Source organism: Aphelocoma coerulescens, chromosome 6, assembly GCF_041296385.1.
Source record: "Aphelocoma coerulescens isolate FSJ_1873_10779 chromosome 6, UR_Acoe_1.0, whole genome shotgun sequence".
NCBI classification, from domain to species: domain Eukaryota; kingdom Metazoa; phylum Chordata; class Aves; order Passeriformes; family Corvidae; genus Aphelocoma; species Aphelocoma coerulescens.
This window is the reverse complement of record NC_091020.1, coordinates 1,391,175-1,412,664: the sequence shown is the minus strand read 5'-3', so window position 1 is coordinate 1,412,664 and position 21,490 is coordinate 1,391,175. Positions and strand designations below refer to the sequence as shown.

General features: G+C 46.0%; 1 protein-coding gene across 1 annotated transcript in view; it reads right to left on the bottom strand.

Annotated features, from left to right (window-relative positions):
* PCDH15 (protocadherin related 15) overlaps positions 1-18,737 on the bottom strand; it is a 314,817-nt gene extending 296,080 nt beyond the window's left edge. The window contains exon 1 of the mRNA XM_069018835.1: positions 18,573-18,737. The gene's annotated coding sequence lies outside the window, so the exon portion shown is untranslated. The remainder of the gene's footprint in view (positions 1-18,572) is intronic.
* Positions 18,738-21,490: the final 2,753 nt, after the last annotated feature.

Sequence of the window (21,490 nt, the reverse complement as noted above, 5' to 3'; positions counted from 1 at the left end):
ATTTATTTTAAGGTTCCTCAGGTGCACCACGTCCAGGTCAAATGCACCGAAATGCACCCCACAAAAAATGTGCACCCCCAAAAGATCAGGTGTAACAGTACAGGTGTTACTAATTAGCAGATCTATCAAAGATTCCCCAATGAGAGGCTCAAGTGAGCCCCCCTCCCCAAGGAGCCTTCCCCTGGATGGTTCTATCTCAGTTTACAGAATGTGTTCTGGAGAGGACCTTGGGGTCTGGGGCACACTGATCCCCAGCTACGAAGCTTCTAAAATGTTGAGTTTCTCAGCTTGACAAACAAGTCCAAGAATGTAGGCAAAAAGCACTAAGAATACAGAAGTTGTAAAAAAGGTATAAAAGAAAAGGCAAAAAATCATCATGGCTTCACTTTAACAAGAGCTGATGAATCAAAACCCATGCAGAAGACTGGGTAAGAGAGCAACATTCACGTGAGAGAAAGAAAAATATTTATATACCCTGGTGAGCAGAAAAAGGTGCTCTTAAAATCAGCATTCAATAAAGCACAACTGCATTTGCTAAACCCAATCCCAAGTCCTGCTGGGCAGACATATGGCACATAATAAACCCGGAATTGGTTAGAACTGCTGAAATACCATCGGATAAATGAAATTATTTTCTAACAGTACTTAGCTACTGGGAATGGCTCCTGCCTTTGTACACCAATTACTGCTTAATTACTGTCAGGCCACACTTCCTAAAGGAACAGCAGAAGGGAATTTATGGCACCAGTAAAGGAAACGTCTGTTACGTCAGGAGTAAGAAGCATTACTGTTTGTTACAAACTGGTTTCTAATTCAATAGATAACAGCCAGCAAAACAGCATGATTGATACTGCTGGTTAATAAATTAATCAGCAAGAACAATCTAATAATGTTTAATAATTGAAGATTATTTCATTTTTAAGGATGAGCAAAGTAAGATGCTTTTCCTGGATTACAGAGCAGGGAGCAAGGGTCATGGAATTAGCGGTGCCTTCATTGCCTCTTCGCTGCTAGGCACGTGGACACAGCTGCCAGAGGGGCAGAGATCTGCCTTCAGGAGCACAAACATCCCAAATACCATAAATTCATGGAATGGTCTGGGGTGGACAGGACCTTGAAGCTCACTCAGTCCCACCCCTGCCATGGGCAGGGACACCTTCTACTGTCCCAGGCTGCTCCAAGCCCCAATGTCCAACCTGGCCTTGGACACTGCCAGGGATCCAGGGGCAGCCCCAGCTGCTCTGGGCACCCTGTGCCAGGGCCTGCCCACCCTCCCAGGGAACAATTCCTTCCCAATATCCCACCTAGCCCTGTCCTCTGGCACTGGGAAGCCATTCCCTGTGTCCTGTCCCTCCATCCCTTGTAAAGAGTCTCTCTCCATGTTTCCTGTAGCTCCTTCAGGCCCTGCAAGGCCACACTGAGGTCACCTGGGAGCTTCTCCTCTCCAGGTGAACAATCCCAGCTCTCCCAGCCTTTCCTCCCAGCAGAGCTGCTCCATCCCTCTGCTCATCCTGGAGCCTCCTCTGGACTCTCTCCAACAGCTCCAGGTCCCTCCTGTGCTGGGCCCCAGGGCTGGGGCAGCTCTGCAGGTGGGGTCTCACCTGAGCACAGGGGCAGAATCCCCCCCTCCCCTGCTGCCCACATTTGCTTATCCCAGGGCACAGGGGGGTTCTGGGTCCCAGCTCTTACCCACAGCACCCCCAGGTCCTTCTCCAGGGCTGCTCCAGCTGCTCATCCCCTGGACTGATGCCAGGGATTGCCCTGATCCAGGGGCAGCACCTGGCCTGGTTAAACCCCACAAGATTCCCAAGGGTCCCTTCTGGAGCTGGTCCAGGTCCTCCTGGATGTTTGGGGGATCATTTCACAGCCATCACACCACACACAGAAGAAACAAAACAAGTGTTTCTACATCCAGGGGCTCCCAATTATTTGAATCCCTCCTCCCCAACAGAAGGGCATAAATCAGGCTGCTCATAAATTTCCATTTCACTAAGTTTGCAATACCAAAGCAGTTTCTTCCCTAGGGACAAAGAGGAGTAGCAGCATTTGAGAATTCCAGCATTTATGTGAGCAGGCTTGTTTCCAAAAAACAAAAACCAACATACAGTAATTGGAATACTTGAGCAGCTAAAAAAAAAAAACATCCTCAAATGCTTTTCAGCACCATCTTCTCTGGTTCTGCGGCTCTTTTCCACCTCATAGTAGGATACAACCCATTTCCTACATGAAGGGTAAGAAAATGGAAATTTGCTGAAAGCCAGAGCAGAACCAGAGAAAAAACTCCTCATCCATTTCCACTCAGGGCTGTCTGCTGCAAAGCCCCAGGCATCAAGGACAGTCAGGCATTTAAGGAAAAATGTCTTCATTTTGTTCCTCAGACCATTTGAAGCACATGTGATAAATCTGGAGAACAGCTTGCCAGCTGCATATTCTAAGGAGGAACAAAATCAGGTCATGAGAGGGACAAACTTCAGTAAACAGATTAATTATGGTAAAATTAATGATAGTGAAGCAAGAGCCACAAGGGACAGGGTCCTCCTCCCTGCAGATTGAATTATTGCAATAAAGGCCAGAATTGGAAAAACCACCTGACACAAAGCTCCAGATCCATCAGGATTTCACCCAAAGTCTTTAAGGAGATGAAATAAGGCCCCAAATAAATAGGAATAAAGCACAAGTCAGGAAAACATGTTCAGTGTAGCTGTGGCTGCATATGCACCACCTTTTAGACACAAACACACCTTGGCCCCAGCAAAATTCGCTGTACAATCCCTCACAGTGTTCATTTTCAACATCACTCAGCACCTTAAACTATTTAATAATGCCTCTAATAATCTCTAGGATCTGAAATTTTAAAATTTGGACTTGAACTTTGAGCTTACTGGCAGGTAATACAGACAATGCAGTATTAAAGTGGCTTGTGAATTGTGAGCCTCAAACTCCATCTACCCACGATTTTACTGGTTAAGACATCAGAATTCCTTAAAATTCTTCATTCTGGATGCTTCTTTCTGCTTTAAATTAACTTCCAGGGTAAAACATGAAGATATTTCTCATAACCAGTGCCTCCTGTAATCCTAGTGGAGCAATACCCAAATCTGACCATCTAATTCTCATTGTTCATGTAAAAGTGCGTTGAGTGTTCGAACTCTCCAGTTCCATCTGATCATATGGGAAGGCACTGAAGTATCAAAGTGGAAGGTGTTATAGGCAATTTAACTTTTAATTAATCTAAACTTGGAGCTAAAATTATGCTACACAATTTAATGTTATGTTTTAATCAGTCCCTAATAGAGCATTTTAATCTCCAGAGCACGCACTCACATTCGGAAGGGTGCAGTGGAAGGCTCAACTAAACTCTTCACCTCACTTGAAAAAAACCAGGCCCTGAATTTTAACTAACCCAAGAACAACAGGTCAAACAAAGCTTTGAATAAGGAGAACTGAGGCAAAACCCCCAAACTTTACCTCACTTAAAAAAAAGACAATTCATTTAAAAAAAAAAAGCCTATGAAACAACATCAGAAATTACAAAGAACCTGAACAATTAATGAAGGAAAAGGGGACACCTCCCACTATCCCAGGTTGCTCCAAGCCCTGTCCAGCCTGGCGTTGGACTCTTCCAGGGATCCTGGAGCAGCCTGGAATCTGTGCCAGGGCCTCCCCATCCTCAGAGCTGCACAGGACCAAGTGAACATCTCCACCCCGGCAGAAATTTTAGATGTACAAAACAAAACAAGAAATCCTGCAGCAAACTTTCCCGCACAGTTCAACCACCAACAGGACAAACAAGAAACACAAGCTCCAAAAGTGAGAATTCCATGTGTGTCCAACACAAAGCAAGCTTTCCTACTGAAATGAACACCAGAAAATTTAAAAAATGAAGTTTTTCATCAAAGAATTGTTAAGGTTGGAAAAGACCTCCAAGTTTGAGTTCCAGCCTGTGCCCGATGCCCACCTTGTCCCCAGCCCAGAGCACTGAGTGCCACCTCCAGCCCTTCCTTGGACACCTCCAGGCATGGGCACTCCAAAGCTCCCTGGGCAGCCCCTGCCAAGGCCTGAGCACCCTTTCCATGCAGAAATTCCTCCTGAAAATTTTAGCCATCAAGAGGATTAAAAAAAAGTTTTATTTATGAGGCACCTTGCCCAGGTTTGCCCCGATGGACACAAACCAACCCAGACAGAACCTCTGACATGGTGAGAAATCTCTCCCTGAAAAGCCACTAAGCTCAGAACTCATATTTGGGACTAAGCAGCCTTCAGAGGACACCAGAAACCTCTTATAATTTAAGTAAATCAAAAAGCCAACAGCCTGGCCAGACATTTTTACACAGAGCATGTGGTGAGGAGGTGCTGCCTCTGGGCTCTGACAGGATGCCCAGGCAGTCAGTGCTGACAGACCTTTTAGGCTCCCAGTAAATAAAACTGTCAGAACAAGAACAATGAACAGTTGAGAGTGTGAAGAAAAAAAAAAAAAATTAATTGAACTGGATCTGTACATCAATTTAGCCTCTGGGGCAAACTAAAATTACTTGGCTCTTACTACCCTGGAAACATCCAGCTCCCTGTCCAGGGTGATTCATGTTCCTGGCTGAATCATCGGAACCAATTAAGAAAATGGAACTCCCTGACTTTGTTCTGAAGTACCACCCACCACCTGATACAGAGATCTTGCTCTGAGTCCCTGCAGACACTGAGAAGGGCAAGAGAAGCGCTCGGTGCTCCAAAAATGAGTGGCTCTTCCCTTGTTTCCCAAAACCCAAGGATGTCTCCAATGCCATGTGTTGGTAAAATACTGAGAGCTTGAAAGAGTGGAATCACCTTGTTCAACAAAATGAGGGCAGAGAGAAAAGAGAATTTCCTGTATTTTGCAATTTATGGTTACAAAAAAAATAATCCAGAAGGTTTCATGAGGGAAATGCTGCTTCAGTGGGGAAAATGGAATGAAGAATGAGGGCCATGAGGAGAAAAATGCAGGTCCTTCCTCCGTCCTCCACAGAATCACTGAGCAGGTACCACCTCCAGCTTGCCCTCACACAGGAAATACAAAACCAGCCCAATTCTTCTACTGAAGATTCAGATAAGTTCCACAATGGTTTTTTTTTTGTTTTTTTGGAACCCTGTAACAAAACAATTCAATGTTACTCATTCTAAGTTGGAAACACATTTGTACAGTTTCCAGTTGCTAGGAATTCAAAAGGGGATTTTCAGGCTTGAGTAAAAACCCCAGAATTACCAACCAGATGCTCCCAGAGCAACCTGAAGGTGAACACACCTGTGGATTTCTTTACTTTTAAATCTGTTTTGGAGATGAGCAGGCACTGAATGACAGATCTGAAAGAAACTGAAACAAACAAAAAAATCCCTCTTCTGCATTCAGTTATTTCCCACTGGATGTTTACAAAAAAAAAAATCATCTCTAAACTTGTCATAAGCAATAAGGGCCAGGAGATGGACTTGGCTGATCCTTGTGGGTCAGGGTATTCCATCATTCTATGAAAACATGGAGAGAGACAGAGATGGGACACACCAATTTCCTGTGAGCAGACATGGAATATTACATTGTCTGATGCAGGAAGATTCTCTAACAAGCACCACGAGGAAGATTTGCTCTGCAGAACAGGTTCCACAGAGCAGCAGGAAGGGAAAAACCAAGAGGTTTTCCTCACAGCGACACAAGAGCGTGTGAAAGAACCACACTGAGATGATCCTTCACACATCTGACACCCAAGAAGCAGCAGCTGGGTCCAATTCCATGGCCCGTGTTTCTCTGACATCTTCCCAAGGAACAACCTGCAGGCCAAGACGTTGTAATGTGCCATGTCCACAACAAACAATTCCCAAAGTTAAATACCATGCTTCCAATTCTGGCCAGGAATCATTCCAAGAGCAGTGGTAAAGCCAACAATTTAGACACATCTTTAGTGGCCCTCAAAGGTAAAGGTTCTTGGAGCACCCTGGGATGGTGGAAGGTGTCCCTGCCCATGGCAGGGGTGGGATAGGATGAGCTTTAAGGTCCATTCCACTGCAAACTGCTCTGCAATTCTGTTGGGGAATAGAGATGACAACTGTCACACTTGATGATTATTTGTGAAAGCCAGAACTTTGCACAATTTTTATTGCTCTTTTCAAAAGCTGATGATTCAGAAAGAACTGGCAGGGAAGGCTGGAGAGTCAGCAAATGTGGCTTTGCTTATTTTCATCAAGGAGATTGGTGGCAGTCATGGCTGTAACAGCACGACCGGCTCCTTTCCCAGCAGTGGATCTCATCCCCCTTGCTGGCCATGCTCTGCACATTCCATATGCTCCAAGGTGTCCAGCAGTGAGGGAAAAGGCAAGACAGGGTGTCACAAGGCAGCCAGACCCATCTGTTCTCCTGGTCATGCTGGCGGCGCTTCAGGAAGGAAAGCAGCCACAGAAAGCTCAGCCCAAAACAAAGTGTGGCCAGAGGGGACAAACTGAGTGGTTTCATCTGAGGCACATCTGCTCCCTGTGCTCTCTCCTCAGCTGGAGAGAGCTGTCCTGTGCCTGCCAGCAGCAGGGACCACAGGGACACCACTGTTAATCCCAGTTAATCCAGTCCCACCCGGGTCTGCTCACAGGGACCTCACCCTTGACAGAGAAGTTGAGAGCAAAGATGAAGGAGGATGAAGACCAGCAAGACTCAGGTGAGTTCCTAAGCCAGACTGGTCCATGTCAGGACATTTTCCTCTGCTCTGGGCAAGACAAAACCCATCTTATTCCATGTTCACTCCTCAAACTTCAGCCACCAGAACAGCCTCTCCCTCAGCCTGCCAGAAAACAGCAGGACGAGTGGCTGAACTCAAGAGACCAGAGAAGGTTGGAAGGTTTCATGAGGGGAATGCTGCTTCAGTGGGGAAAAAGGAATGAAGAATCAGAGCCATGAAGAGAAAAATGCAGGTCCTTCCGCTGTCCTCCACCAGAATCACTGAGCAGGTATCACTTCCACACAGAAAACACAAAACCAGAGGATTTGTGAAGATTCAGAGGAGTGCCACAATCTTTTTCTTTTCTTTTTTTTCATTAAGCCAGACTGTAAGAGGAGCAATCCACTTGTAGCTGATGACTATTATTTACATTTGTAATAATACATTTCAAGAGCATAACTAATAGCCTGCAGTAATTTAGTCAACAGAATTCCTCCACTTGACATCCCTTTGGAGAAATTATGAAACAAACCCTAAATAGATGCTGACAAGCTGTTCCCAAACACGGATGCAACATCATTTTTAAAAACTGCTTAACTAATCAACATTTGAAAGTAAAAACACTGCTTGTGACCTGCATTATCATGCAAACTGTGTATTATTTTTCTCTTCTAAATCAAGAATCATTATCATATTTATCATGCACAGCCCTACAAACCCTATTTACCCTCCGGCTCCTCAGCCCTCACAGCACCCTGATAATTGAATATCTCATCTAAATCTTTGTTTTCCTCAGTTCATCAAAATATATCCCACCCCTCAACACCAAAAAAAAAAAAAATCCACCAAAACAATTTAAAAAATTTTAAAAGTACAACTCCCAAGCCTGTTGCTGAACTCCTGTGGCCCAAGCACAAGACGTTTGACAAAGATTTGTAGCTAAAAATTGTTTCAAAGCAAGTGGAAATTGACAACATCCCCTGTTAATTTATGTCAATGGTTGATTACCTCCAGTCAAATATTTACAGCTTGTTTACAATTTCAACATCAACAATTTTGACTTGCCGTCATTTTATTTTGTTCCACATTTGACTGCAAGAATGAGGCCCTCAAGCACTAAAAAAAAGAAACCAAAAAAACCCAACCTGCATCAAAAAGATCACCCTGCTAATTACTTTTTCTGCCCGTGTGAAGTGTGCTGGTGCCCCACAGCTCTTATTCTTAAAGCTTTATTATTAAAATATCATTTTAGCTCTGAATAAGAGCAACAATGCTGTGAAACACCCAGGTATTCACAGGGATTCCAACATTCTCATTTGCCTGTTCCACTCAGTACTTCACCTTTTTTGTATCCATCAACCCTCTAATTCAGGCAGCCCAATTTCCCGTTTCTCCTCACCTCAACAGCCTCATGAGTCTGGCAAACAAGGATTGCAGCAAAGCCACCCCATCTCCCTGGTTGTTTGACATTTATGATACACACACCTGACCCAAAGGACATTTGGGGAATCCTGAAACAGCAAAGAATTGCCACCAGAGCTGCTGGAGGCTGGCCCAGGCAGGTAAATTACAGGCAGTCAGTGATTCCAACCAGGCACTTCCAGGAATAAAAGCCTGATAAGCTCTAAAGGAAGGCAGGGGGAAACTCTGGAACAGCCACCAGAATTCAGCTCTTTTTTAATTATACTCCAGGAATAATGTGGTGGAGGTTCATCTGTAGGAGGGGTAAAGGATAGAAAACCAAGGCCCAGTTTTGAACAGAACCTGTCTGTTGGTAATAAAAACTAACAATAAATTGCTGCCTCTGTCACGCATTAATACAGGGATCCAAGGGAAGCCTTGGAAAGATGTTGCTATGTCCTCTGGCATCAAAGCTGCCAATCAAATCATCAAAATGAATGATAAACAACAAACCAGCAGGAAGGGAACAAAAAGAAACAACCCAAAAAACCCCCCTAAACCACACAAACCTTTGACACAGCTAAAGAGAAAAGAAAGGGAACAATCCTCTCAGCAGCTGCTACCCACTGGCCAAAATTCCTGCTTTTCTTTATGTACATTTACATTCCACCCAGTACACTGCAACTCTTTATTTACTAACTCCTGGTACACACAACTTCTTTGCTTCATAAACTCACATCAGGCTACAGCTACAACTCTTGCAGCACTAAATATTTGTGTCCAGGAGCATTTCCACTGAAACTCCTCCAGCCAAAGTCATAGGAACAACAGATCTCTACTACTAGGATCCAGTTCTTCCCCAAATATACACAGAATAGCAAAACACACTAGAAAAAAAAAAGAAGCCTCAGAGAGGGAAAACATCCCATGTGTTTTTAGTTCTGCATCTCAAAGCAAAACACTAAAGGGGAAAAAAAACCCCACCCCAAAAACCAGAAAGAAAACTTAGCACATTCAGATTCACTATAAATCCCAATGATGGATGCTTGAAGGAGGGAAGGACCAAAAGAGCTTCTTCAGAAAAAAGGAATATTCTGAGTATCCAGGGCAAGTGAGCTATTTTCTGGGTTTCCACAGATAAAATAAGACACTAAGAAATCCAAAATATAGGTACAGGACAACAGAGATGAAGGTGAGGTGTATCATATGGTTGTGATTTTTAGTTTGTTTGTTGTAGCTTTGCTGTCAATCATGATTGTGGATCCTGCAACCTGCATTCCCATAGAGGGGTTATCCCCATCAAGGTGCAGGAATCTTGAGGAAGAGAATGAGCAGAAGGAAAAGCCCTGCACCTGGGCAGGAACAGCCCTGGGGACCAGCACAGGCTGGGGGGTCCCTGCTGGAGGCGCTCTGAGGGGAAGGACCTGGGGGACACCGAGCTGTCCCTGAGCCTGCAGAGTGTCCTGGGGGTCCTGGGGGACACCGAGCTGTCCCTGAGCCTGCAGAGTGTCCTGGGGGTCCTGGGGGACACCGAGCTGTCCCTGAGCCAGCAGAGTGTCCTGGGGGTCCTGGGGGACACCGAGCTGTCCCTGAGCCTGCAGAGTGTCCTGGGGCCAAGGAGGCCAGTGGGATCCTGGGGGCAGCAGGACAGAAGAGCATTCCCAGCAGGGCAGGGAGGGATCCTGCCCCTCTGGGCAGCCCTGGAGGCACCTCTGCAGTGCTGTGTCCAGCCCTGGCTCCTCAGCACAGCAGGCCCAGGGAGCTCCTGGAGCGGGGCCGGCGGAGGCTGCGCAGCTGAGGAAGGGCCTGGAGCATCTCCGTGCCCAGCACAGGCTGAGGGAGCCGGGGCTGCTCAGCCTCGAGAGGAGCCCCAGCTGAGAGGGGCCCTCAGGCCTGGGTGTCCCTGGCTGCAGGGAGGGCTCCGAGCAGGGCCCAGGCTCTGCTCCAGGGCCCAGCAATGGCACCAGAGCACCGGGCAGGGCCTGAGCCCAGCAATTGCCCTGCCCAGGAGGCAGAACTGCTGCCCTGGGCAGTGCCCAGCCCTGAGCAGATTGGCCACAGAGGCTCTGGGCTCTCCTCCCTGGGGCTGTTGCAGAGCTGTGTGCACACAGTGCTGTGCCTGTGCTCCGGGATGGCCCTGCTGGAGCAGGGAGGTGCCACCAGGTGCCCTCTGTGGTTGCTGCCCCAACCTGGGATCCTGTGAGAAGGGAAGACAACTCTCCTGGTGAGCGTTACGGAGTGAGGCCTTTAGAGAAACCCCCACCACCACACAATGCTGAGGGATAAGATAATTCAGGCTGTCTGAATATGTTTCCAGTGGGGCAGCTCATGAATATGAACAACCTAACGCTGTCACCACCACACCAAATCAAACCTCCAAAGCCTGCAAGAAAAAAAAAAACAACCACTGAAATTAATCAAGGTCTTTGCTGCTGGGAATCTGTCTCTCCCTCCCCAAAAGAGTTACATGTATAAATTAATTGTAAACAGTGTATTTTGCACTTCAGAGTCAACTCAGAAATCCTCCCCATCGCAGGTTCTCCACCGCAATCCAAGAAAAATCCATGGATAAGAACAAGAATCAGATGTACACAGACCCTGTAAAAGGATAATCCCTTCCATTTAGTCTCTAGTTTCAAACGTTTCTTCTCTAATATGCACCTACTCTATTTGTCAATCTCACAATCATGAGAATCATTGAGAGAGGAGATTCAGCATTTTCAAACCAGCAAAATTACAAGGAAAAAGCATTCTCTTGGCAGCAAATGTCTGGATTTTGGGGGTATGGATCATTGCCCAAAGGGTTCTTTTAACACAATAATCTGAAACTTGGTGTTTGGGTTTAGTTGAGCTTTCCCCATCTGCACAAGGAGCAGCTTTGCTTTATTTGCAAATTTACCAGGTGATACATCTATCCCAAAACATTACCTGGAAATGAGAGCTATAAAGCAGCTGATGGTTGGGTTTTCTAATTAAACACACAGTACACACCCAGATCTGCTCTGTACACTCACAAGCCAAGAACAGAGCTAGAGATGAACAGCTTATCCCCCTCCACAAGCACCAACCCATTTCATCCCCAAACTATTGTCCTGGAAGAGATGTGCTTTTGATGAACACAAAAAATCTCCTCCTGCCAAAGTCTCCTGCACTGCAGTGGCTAGGGTGTGCATTTGCTTGTGTCAAGAGTGATCACTGCTTAATTTGAGCATTATCTACAGCAACAGCAAACGAGCCCTCAGAGTGTGGGGTTTACATTTCATGTCCGGAAAATACCGAAGAGTTTGGACTTGCCATCTGTCTCTGCTCTTTCTGCAGGAAACATCAGACCCGCTCAGAAATGCAGTTGCTCCTCTTGTCACACACACCTGACATCATAGAAACACAGACTGGTTTGGGTTGGAGGGACCTTAAAACTCATCCAGTTCCACCCCAGGGACACCTTCCACTATCCCAGGTTGCTCCAAGTCCCGTCCAGCCTGGCCTTGGACACTTCGAGGGGTGGTGAGTCCATAAAAAACAAACGTGGATGAATCTAAGGTTGACGCACGTGCCTGTGCATTGGTGGGCAGCTGCTTTTCCAAGGGCTGGCATGATCCTATAAATAATCCTTGTATTTCCCTCCCCTCCTTTCCTTTCCCTTTTTTAAAAACTTACCTTACTGGGAAAGTTACTCACAAGAGCAAGGAGCCTAAAAGCAAGAACGGACCTTCCAATCAGGGCAGACAGACCCCAAAACCCTTCAACCCAAAATCTGAAGCTGAGAGCTCCCAGAGACACAAGGGCTTTGCCAGAAGTGCAGTAACCCAAATGTGTATTAGGCAGACACTCTCTACAAGAAAACCAGGACCAAAATTCAAGCAGAGATGCAACTTGAAGAAAAGAATTAATATTGATAGGAAAATTAGGGTAGCTGGAAAAAAAACACTGTAAGGGAACTGCAGATGGGTCTGACAACTACAAAATAATAATAAGAAAGTAACACCAACCTGAACAACTGTAACAGAACTCCTGAAGCAGGAGATCCGTGATGAGAAGGAAGCATGGCATTTATTTCTACAGGTGGGAGGAACAGCCACTCCAAAGGTTTCCCCTAAAGTTATCTTTTCTTTCAAAAAACCTCTGACTAAACATGGAACCCACTTCACACCAGAGAAGCAGGACCATCAGTTTCCAGCACTCTTACAGCATCAGATCCCAAAATGGCTCCGTTTGAAGAAGCCCTCAAAGATCAAGTCCAACCTTTCTCCCAACACTACCAAGTGCCACATCCACACTGCCTTTAAATCCCTGTAGAGATGGTGACTCAACTTCATACTGCAAACACAAGGTGCTATTTGAAGAAGTGTGCCAATAAAACCATGTTAAAAACCAACAGATGGGAGCTGGGGAAAAAAAAATGTTTATCTGGTTCTGCCTTTCCTGGAGCAGCACCTTATTTCCACAAGGACGAAGATCCAAACAACAGATCCACAAATCCTAGCTGGCTCTGCCACACAGTTTGCAGTTGGACTATTATTACCTCAGCCTCCTTACATGAGATTTAAATTAGCAGATGCAATTTGGTTTGTGCAAAATAAAATCCAAGACAATGCTCGTATAGGTATTTCCTTTTTACAACCTGTTATTCCCCGTAAAAGCAAAAAAACCCAATCCCCTGATTAAAGTAAGAGAGGAAACGATGTTCCCTTTTAAAGGCACTAATTAGGTTTCTGTGGAATGCTGGAGGGGGACAGGTGAACCTGTCCAATCCACATGGATTTCACAGTTCATTTCCAACCTCAGCCAAATCCCAATTTATCTCATTAGAGAACAATATTGCAATCTCTTTTTGCGATAAACCAAAGCTGGCACATTTGACAGTCCAGCTCCAGACCAGTGGTGAGAATTTGCGGGGAAAACAGGGAACCCTTCAGTTGCAGGGATAGCCCAGGGTGACAATTATTGCAAGCAAAGCAAGAGGCAGAAGCCACCTTGCCTGAAGCCTTGGTGGCTGAGCCTGTGCTGCTGCAGATGCTCCAGGCCTGAACTACCTTGGAAAACCCCAAAGAGCAGGAGAAACTCTAGCGATCTTTCCCCCCAAAATCATGGATGTGTGTGGTAGAATTCCTGAGTTTGCCCAGCAATCTCCATGTTCCTGAGTTTCCACATTTCAGACCAACTTGTTCAGTTCACAGACGGCCTGAGAAGAGCAAGGACTGGCCAAGTCCTCAAAACTGCAAAAAAATCCCTGCAAAAATTTGGGTCCAGAGCAGCATCTGCAAGGCCTTAAGGTAAGTTATGGCTTCAGAGAAATTTGACAGAAGCTCAAATCTACTTGCAGGAAACCTCTGCCTGGAAGCAATGGAGGAATAAGAAGTGGGGAGGAAAAACCCCACACTGAAGACACCGGGGAAACCTGAGGCAATCAAAGAGACCCAGGAGCCAAGCACACACCTCTGGAGGTGTTGATCAGCACAGAAGCTCTGCAGCTACAGCAGCCTCCTCACCTCTGGAAAAACGTCCCAAACCTGTGCCTCATCTCCAGAAAGGGATGAGGAACAACCTTTTGAGGTCAGCTAAGAATCTGTTGTAATTACGACCACAGCCCAGCTGCTGCATCTCAATCAGCAGCTGAAAACACCAGCGGAAGGAAAGGACCACCAAGGGTTTGGGGTTTTATCTTTAAAGAGCTGCATGGCAGGAAACCAGCATGGTGAAAACCCCAAAGCCCTGAAGCCAAGGGTTAAATCCATCCAGCTGGTGACTTTGGCAATACTGATGCTAATGTCAAAGTTATTAAGTAAAGGGCAAACAAATAAAAATACACAATAACTGCAAGTCGATACCTTAAAATACAATCCAAAAAATCCCAGAACAAACAAATCGGTTCAATAAGTTTCATGTCCTTTTCAAAACTGTTCTCTTATTAATACAACTAATAAAGTTTGCCTACAACAAAGCAATAACCCGTGCATGAAAAGTGGGGAATATAAATGCAGTTATTGTTTGGAGAAATCAGGATACACACACTTAAGAAGCCCACAAGAGCAAAATAAAGCTCTGTTCACAACAAGAATATTAATTCTGAATTAATTCATTGCTGTTTCTTTCAATGTGCACAAAAGATTGAGGCTCATATTTATGACACCTGAGGAGAAAACTAGGTGCATCAACTACTCAAGACTTAGAACACCAATGAAGCCTTTGGTAAATGATAAGCCAGCAGACAGCACAATGCCAGAGTAACCAAGGGTTTGTTTTCATTTTTGAAGCAAACCTTCAGCTGCCTGCACCCTTCTCAGAGGAGGCACTTGGGCTGGAGCTGGGAATGAGCTCTGCCATCAGCCCCTGCTCCCAGGCACAGCCTGGGTGATGTGTATAAACACACATATGTTGCTGTTCCTCCTTCAGGACACAATCCAGGCTTTCAGGCACACAAGGAATACATGGCCAGATTTTCTCCTATTACCTCACCATCTGGTGCTGCTGCACTGAGAGCTGAAGGTTTGGAAAGCACTCACAGAACACATTTTGGTGCAAGTTCCTGTGTGTGTTGTCTGAGACTCACCTAGTCACCTACAGAAATTCGTGCAGCGCTCTCCTCTCATAAATGCACATTTCCAACAGTCTCTCATGGTGTGCTCTGAGCAAACTCCACGCTGCTGAACTGCCCTGCTGTGCTTCGGGGTGATTTATACACATGGGGGTCACACAGAGCTCTTCCTGCTGCTGTTTAAATTCTGAAGACTGAGACATTCCCAGGAAGGTGCTGGAAGCTGAGCTATATCTTCCCCTGTGCCCCCACATTCCCACCATGGCCAACTCAAGTGGTTCTTCTCTTCAAGGACCTGTAGTAACCACGGTCCCTCTGCAACCCCTAAAAGCCTTCGCTCCTAAAAATCTCCAAGTCACTGCACTCATCGAGGTCTCTGCTATTGATTCCATCTGCAATCAATCAAAGTGACCCCAACTGTCACTGGGCTTCCCCAATATTTCAGATACACGTGAAATGCCCCTAAAACTCAACCTACACACTGATGCTTTCAACAGGACCTGTCTCCACTCTCCTCATGTCCACAGAAGTGAAGCCTGAGGACCAGGGCTGCTCGAGCCCAGCAAGAGGAAGTTTCACCCATTCCAAATAAAAAAGTTTCAAGCATTAACAGCCAAAAAAACCCCCCATCAAAGCCACATCTCCCTCCTTCAAACGTGGGGAAAAAAAGCTATTTTAAATATTCACTAAGACTGGAGAAAGTACTTCTCATAGGATGCAGTGATTTGGCTTTAAACCAATTTTTTAATTAATTAAACTGCAAACAGAAAAAGCACTAGTTAGGAGACCCACTTCAATTTATTTCTTATTTTTTCTAGATCGTTTGTACAAGCTCTCTGTCAAGTTACATCCACAACAAACCTGCTCTGATACGCAAATTTCAGCTACATGAGATAGGAACATCAAAACCCAGAGAAAAGGTACTGTTTAATTGCTTCTGCAATTCTCCAATTAAAAAATAAAAACTAACACCAAACAAACAAACACATACTTGCAATTGAAGTCAAAAACAAGTTTGGAAACAATCTCATTTTGCTCATTAGAAGTTGAGTCCAAAGTGCTTTGAAGTCTGAGCTCCACAATTTCAGGTTGGGAAGAGAGACTGAAAAGGGTTTGCTGTTTGCTTTTTATTTTTTACCCAGCGTCTTGAGAAACATTTATCAATTCTAAATGCAAATTAAGCTGGGCTTAATTTTGCATTTGTATTCCAAGGGCCGATTGCCACATGCTCGAGTAACAAATAGCACAGCAGATCTTAGGAGCACAAGAAAGAGAGCAGACAACACAGACCCACATCTCTAAGACTTACATTAAATTCAGTTCACACTATCACAGACACAAAAATGGAAAGCCCCAAGAAGGTTTGAACAGAGAAACTGGTAACTTACCACGTTTCATAGGAGTAGGAACTACTCCAAGTAGAAATGTTACTCTTCCCTTAAAATTTCAACCCAGGTAAGCACAGCAAAACTTCACTTAAAACTTCGCATGTTCCCCGATTTTCTCAGGTAGGTAAAATCAAGAGCCAAAATCTCTTTCAAAAGGCTACCACTTCTTTCTCTATTCCATTAGAGCAAACCCCACACTTCAGCAGGAACCCAAACTTCAAGAGTTTTAAAAGATTCTCAAAACATTTCTCCCAGTAGCAGGAATTCAGGTTTCCAACTCAAGCTCGAACTGTCTTTCCTTTAATATTAAGAAATCAGATTTTCTCCTCCCTTCTCCCACAGCTGAACAGGCAGAGCCCTAAAAAACCTTCCAGCTCACTGGAGCTGACTGGGGGTTTTTGGGGAGAGGAGTAGAGTGAAGCTGCCACAGGTTTCTGTCATTCCATTCTCACCTGACCCAGCAGGTTTCTCTCCAAGGATACAAGCCAGCCCTTCCCATTCACTCAATTCATTCCCTGCTCTGTCCCTTCCTTTGAAATAAATCTTAAAACCTGCAGGAACTGACCAAGAAAATTAGGAGCCAGAAGAATCGGCTCTCAGCAGACAAAATCAGAGAAATCAGGTGCCCCAAAAATACTGAGGGGTGGCTGTGAAGCTTGGATGCTGCTTTGACAGCACTGAAAATCACGGATGGAAAGTTTGCCTTTAGATTCCCCCTCTGGGCTTGTCCCCAAAGCCTTTTAAAGCATCTTGTTGGTTTTACAGCCAGAGGACAAGATAATCACTGTGACAAATGGCAACATTTACATTTGGGACATTAGTTCACTCCTGAGCGTGTCACCTGTCTGCCAGTTCACTCCCACACCAAGTCTGAGGCCCTGAAGAGCCGGGATTTAAGCTCAGCCTTGTTAAACCTGTGTATTCAGCTCCTGCTTCACTCTGGCAAAAGGCTGAGGGAGCAATTTTCACCTTTCCCTCTGCCACATTTACCCGATAAAACCCCCCAAGCATTGCCTGCTTGGCTCTGTGGTGTATTCCTGACCTAATTCATGCTAGAAAACATTCCTAGAGTTCAATAGGTGAATTCTCCCAGTAAAGCTCATGCATTTGTTCCAGTGGGGAGCGTGCACAAAGCAACTTAACCTGGACTTTCCCTCATCAGAGCCGTGCAGCAGCTTCTCATTTTCTCAGCTGCCTGCATGGGAGTCAGACCCAATCCCTAAAAGCAAGGAGTTCTGGAAATCCGGACTTCAATGGAAAATGCTGCGATTTGCTTTATTCTCACTAACCAGGTAATGGAAGCTGCTGAGCACCTGTAGAGCTCAGAAACCAGAGAAAAGCACAGAGAGAGTCCTCACAACAACCGTGGGGCAACTTAGGGTTTATTTGGAATTTGTCAGTGAATCGCTGAGTTTCCCAGAAGTTAAAACTTCTGTCCAAAAATACAAGAACGCAAAGCAGGATTTGCAAAATGTCAAACCCATAAATCTCGAGAAGCTGTAATTTGTTTCTTCCCAGCCTTCAGGAATTAATGGGATTACTAAAAGCAACATACCGAGAGTGGGAAAAAATTAAGCCTTCATTAATTTATAGAGCAACTGATTAAGCAATAGTGCTGCTCTACAGACTAAAACTAGCATTTAGCAGGCTGCTAAACAACTGGAGTTTAAAAAACACCCCTCCAAAGTGGTAACCTTTGAAAAATTCGGGATTAACCCAGCATGCAACTGCATCACCACCTACTGGGCAGTGATCCACAGGGGATGAGGGCTGGAAAAGTTGCAGGTGACGTTTTGTGAGGAAGACTTTGACAGTCCCTAAACCAATGGATTGCAAAGTGTAATTTGTATTAGTCCTGATGGGGGCAGGCAGTCCAAAAACCCCGATATTTTGAGGTGAACGGCACCACAACGGTTTGGTTCGCTCCCAGCTCCAAAGCTCCTCCCAGCATCAGCTCCAATCGCCAAACTGGGAAGAGCAGGGCAGTACCTGAGGCTCAGGCTGCATTTGACACCCCTGGGGAAGCTTCAGGAACCACCCCCACCTATGATAAATTGGTTTTCCCATAGCATCTACAGAATTCCAAACTAAAATAGCCCCAGCAGAGGGACCTCAGGGAGGTGATCCAGGGCACTGCGTGTCACCCTCAGGAGCTGCGAGGGCTGAAGGAGGAAGGCAGCTCATCTTCCTCACCCCGTTTTTCAGGTCTTGTGCTAATCCCAGGCTACAGAACGACAGGAAATTCAAGAATCTATCGATCGCCTACGGCAAAACCTCCAGGGAATGTGCAGCCATCTCTTTGCAAAGAGATCTTTGAGTATGCAGCCCAAAATTAGTTGGTACTTAAGCACTCAGTGGTCTCCTAAACACCAAAATAAATACGATTCCACATGGCCGGATCTTCACGAGAAATTCCTGCCAAGCCAGGATTTACTGAAAAGCAAAGCAGGATTTACTGAAACACCTGCTTCCTATGCGGCATCAACACCTGAGGGGAAAAAAAAAAAAAAAAAAAAAAAAAAAGCCAAAATTCCCAAATTAAACGAGTGACAGGAGAGATAAAAATGTTCCATTGCTTACCAACAGGTTGGAAAAGAGCCAAAAGATGTGGAAGCATCCTCATTTCACAGATAAGATGCTGTAGCAGCAGCATCCACGGGGTTTATTTCATTTTCCTTTTTTTTTTTTTTCCCTCCCCTTTAAAGGCAAACCCCAGTATCTGCGTAACACACAAGGAAAAATGCGTCCGTGATAACCCCAGCCGTGGCTTCTTGCAGTGCTATTTGAATCTCAATCCCAATTAGGGGGAGGAGGAGAGTGTCTGTACCCCAAGGGGAGGATTCACACCTGCAGCATGTTGTGATTAGCACCTGCAGCACTCACTTGGGGGAAAAAAAACAAATAAATTGGGTTACACGCAAATTTCACTGAAAGTAAGCAAAGGAAGGAGCTGCTGGGGTGGGATTTAAAGGTTGTATTCCCATGACTGCAGCTAGCTCACAGGTGGCAACCCAAGACAGGACTCACCAACACCAAAATCAGCTCCTAGAGAGGCAGAAGGAGAACAGGGGGTTCAGGGGATCCGAGGTGCTGAAATGGGAGGGCAATTTGCACTCAGATCCAGCCAGGAAAAACAGCGTGGCTATAAATAGGAGTCTGCTGTATATTGCATGAACCGCACTGAGATCCTGGAAGGAAGCAAAAGCTGTCGTTGGAGCCTGAAACCATCTCAGGGAGAGAATTTGAGTGTGCACAGCAGAGAGAAGAGAGGGGAGCACAAGGTGAAGGGGGAGGCACCATCCTTGCTGCCCTCCTTGCCATGCCCTCCGCACTCCCACCTTGGAGCAGACCCTATTAAATTCATCAAAATAATTCTCCTGCCAAATTAGAAACCCCGTGGAAGGAAAAATAACAAAAGAGAGAGTTCAGGAACAGAAAGGTTTCCAAATGAGCTTCTCAGCTTGCTGTACACAGATATAGAACAAGAATTTAACCACCTGCTTGCACTGTGAGGCACAAAGCCACCTGGCAACGTCCAGATAGAAGATTCACTTCCTGATTTCATGTAAATACAGGGTAGAGTGTTTGGAACAACACATACTGCCTTAAAAATAAATATATCAAATCTTCTCAGGAGCTACAGGGCATGGAAATGCAACAGGAATATCTGAGAGCAGCTCGTGGGACTACAGAACCCCTCACTTTTCCAGGCAAGGAAACAAAATTCCATTTGAAAGGAATAATCAAAATTATTTCTGATCTAATTTAAAGGATTACCTAAAAACCTAATAATCTCCAGCTGTAATTAGATAAATGACATACTCAGATTGATTAAGCTTGTCATTTACAGCAAGAGCCCACGTTCCTCTTGTCTGTAACAGAATGCTCCTTTGGAACGTTCTTCCATCAGGAGAGCTCTATCAGTCAAAGCTAAGGAGCCAATGGGAGGTGCATTTTTAACTCAGGGGTAAGTTAAAGGCTTTGAAATTGGCCTGCAAAGGTGTTTGTTTAAAGCACTGATATCTTGCCCTTACATTAAAAAAACTGCATCCTTTTGCAGCCCTTGCTTCCACCCGGCAGTGTTTGCCTGGCCCACATGGACAGACTGGGAGCTGCAGGTTGGGATTCCAGAAGGAATTGCTCTGCTGCATCTCCTTCATCTGCTGAATTCAGCCAGGGAATAACAGGGGAAGCCCATCCACGCAGCTGCCTCCTTCACTCCACCCCAGATATTCTCCTCTTCCCCAGACGCTTCCTCAGAAGTACAAATGCCAGATCCTCCCCTGAGCTGCATTCCCACCTGAGGAAGTGGAGAAAAAAAGGGAAAAGTGCATCACTGCAGCCATGGATGGCGTGAAGTGTGCATGTTCTAGTAAAGCCATCAGGAGAAGCTGCATTTTCCTTCTAGGACCTGAAGGAGGCCCAAGAAAGACATAGAGAGACTCTTTACAAGGGGCCTGGAGGGCCAGGACAAGGGGGAATGGATTCCCAGTGCCAGAGGGCAGGGATAGATGGGATATTGGGAAGGAATTGTTCCCTGGGAGGGAGGGTGGGCAGGCCCTGGCACAGGGTGCCCAGAGCAGCTGGGGCTGCCCCTGGATCCCTGGCAGTGTCCAAGGTCAGGCTGGACACTGGGGCTTGGAGCAGCCTGGGACAGTGGGAGGTGTCCCTGCCCATGGCAGGGGTGGGATGGGATGAGCTCAGAGAAAGTTCTCTGATGAGATTACCAAAGACTCTGCAGATGTCCAGAACATCACCTTTCCTGTTGAAACTTCAAACACCTCCCTCTAACTCCAGAATCACAGAGTCTTTTAGGTGGGAAAAGCCCTCCCAGCCCATGGAGTCCAAGCTGTGCCCGATGCCCACCTTGTCCCCAGCCCAGAGCACTGAGTGCCACCTCCAGCCCTTCCTTGGACACCTCCAGGCATGGGCACTCCAAAGCTCCCTGGGCAGCCCCTGCCAAGGCCTGAGCACCCTTTCCATGCAGAAATTCCTGCTGCTGTCCAAGCTGAGCCTCCCCTGGCCCAGCCTGAGGCCGTTTCCCCTTGTCCTGTCCCTGTTCCCTGGGAGCAGAGCCCGACCCCCCCGGCTGCCCCCTCCTGTCAGGGACTTGTGCAGAGCCACAAGGTCCCCCCTGAGCCTCCTTTGCTCCAGGCTCAGCCCCTTTCCCAGCTCCCTCAGCCGCTCCTGGGGCTCCAGCCCCTTCCCAGCTCCGTCCCCTGCCCTGGACACCTCCAGGGCTCTCTGGCCAGGAGGAAAATGACAAACAAGGGAACATTCCCATTCCTCTGGAGGATGAAGTATTTACTTTCATTTCAAAACTCTTTAAGAATCCCAAAAGAAATAGAAGTAATGGATAAAAAAATGCTGAGATGCAAGAAGAAGAATCACACCAGGAGCTCCATCAGCACTACTCCGGGTCCAGATGTGACAATAGGAATGCTGGGGCACAGAAGCAATCAGTGCCTAATGCCTTTAAAGGCTGAGAGCAGAAATGT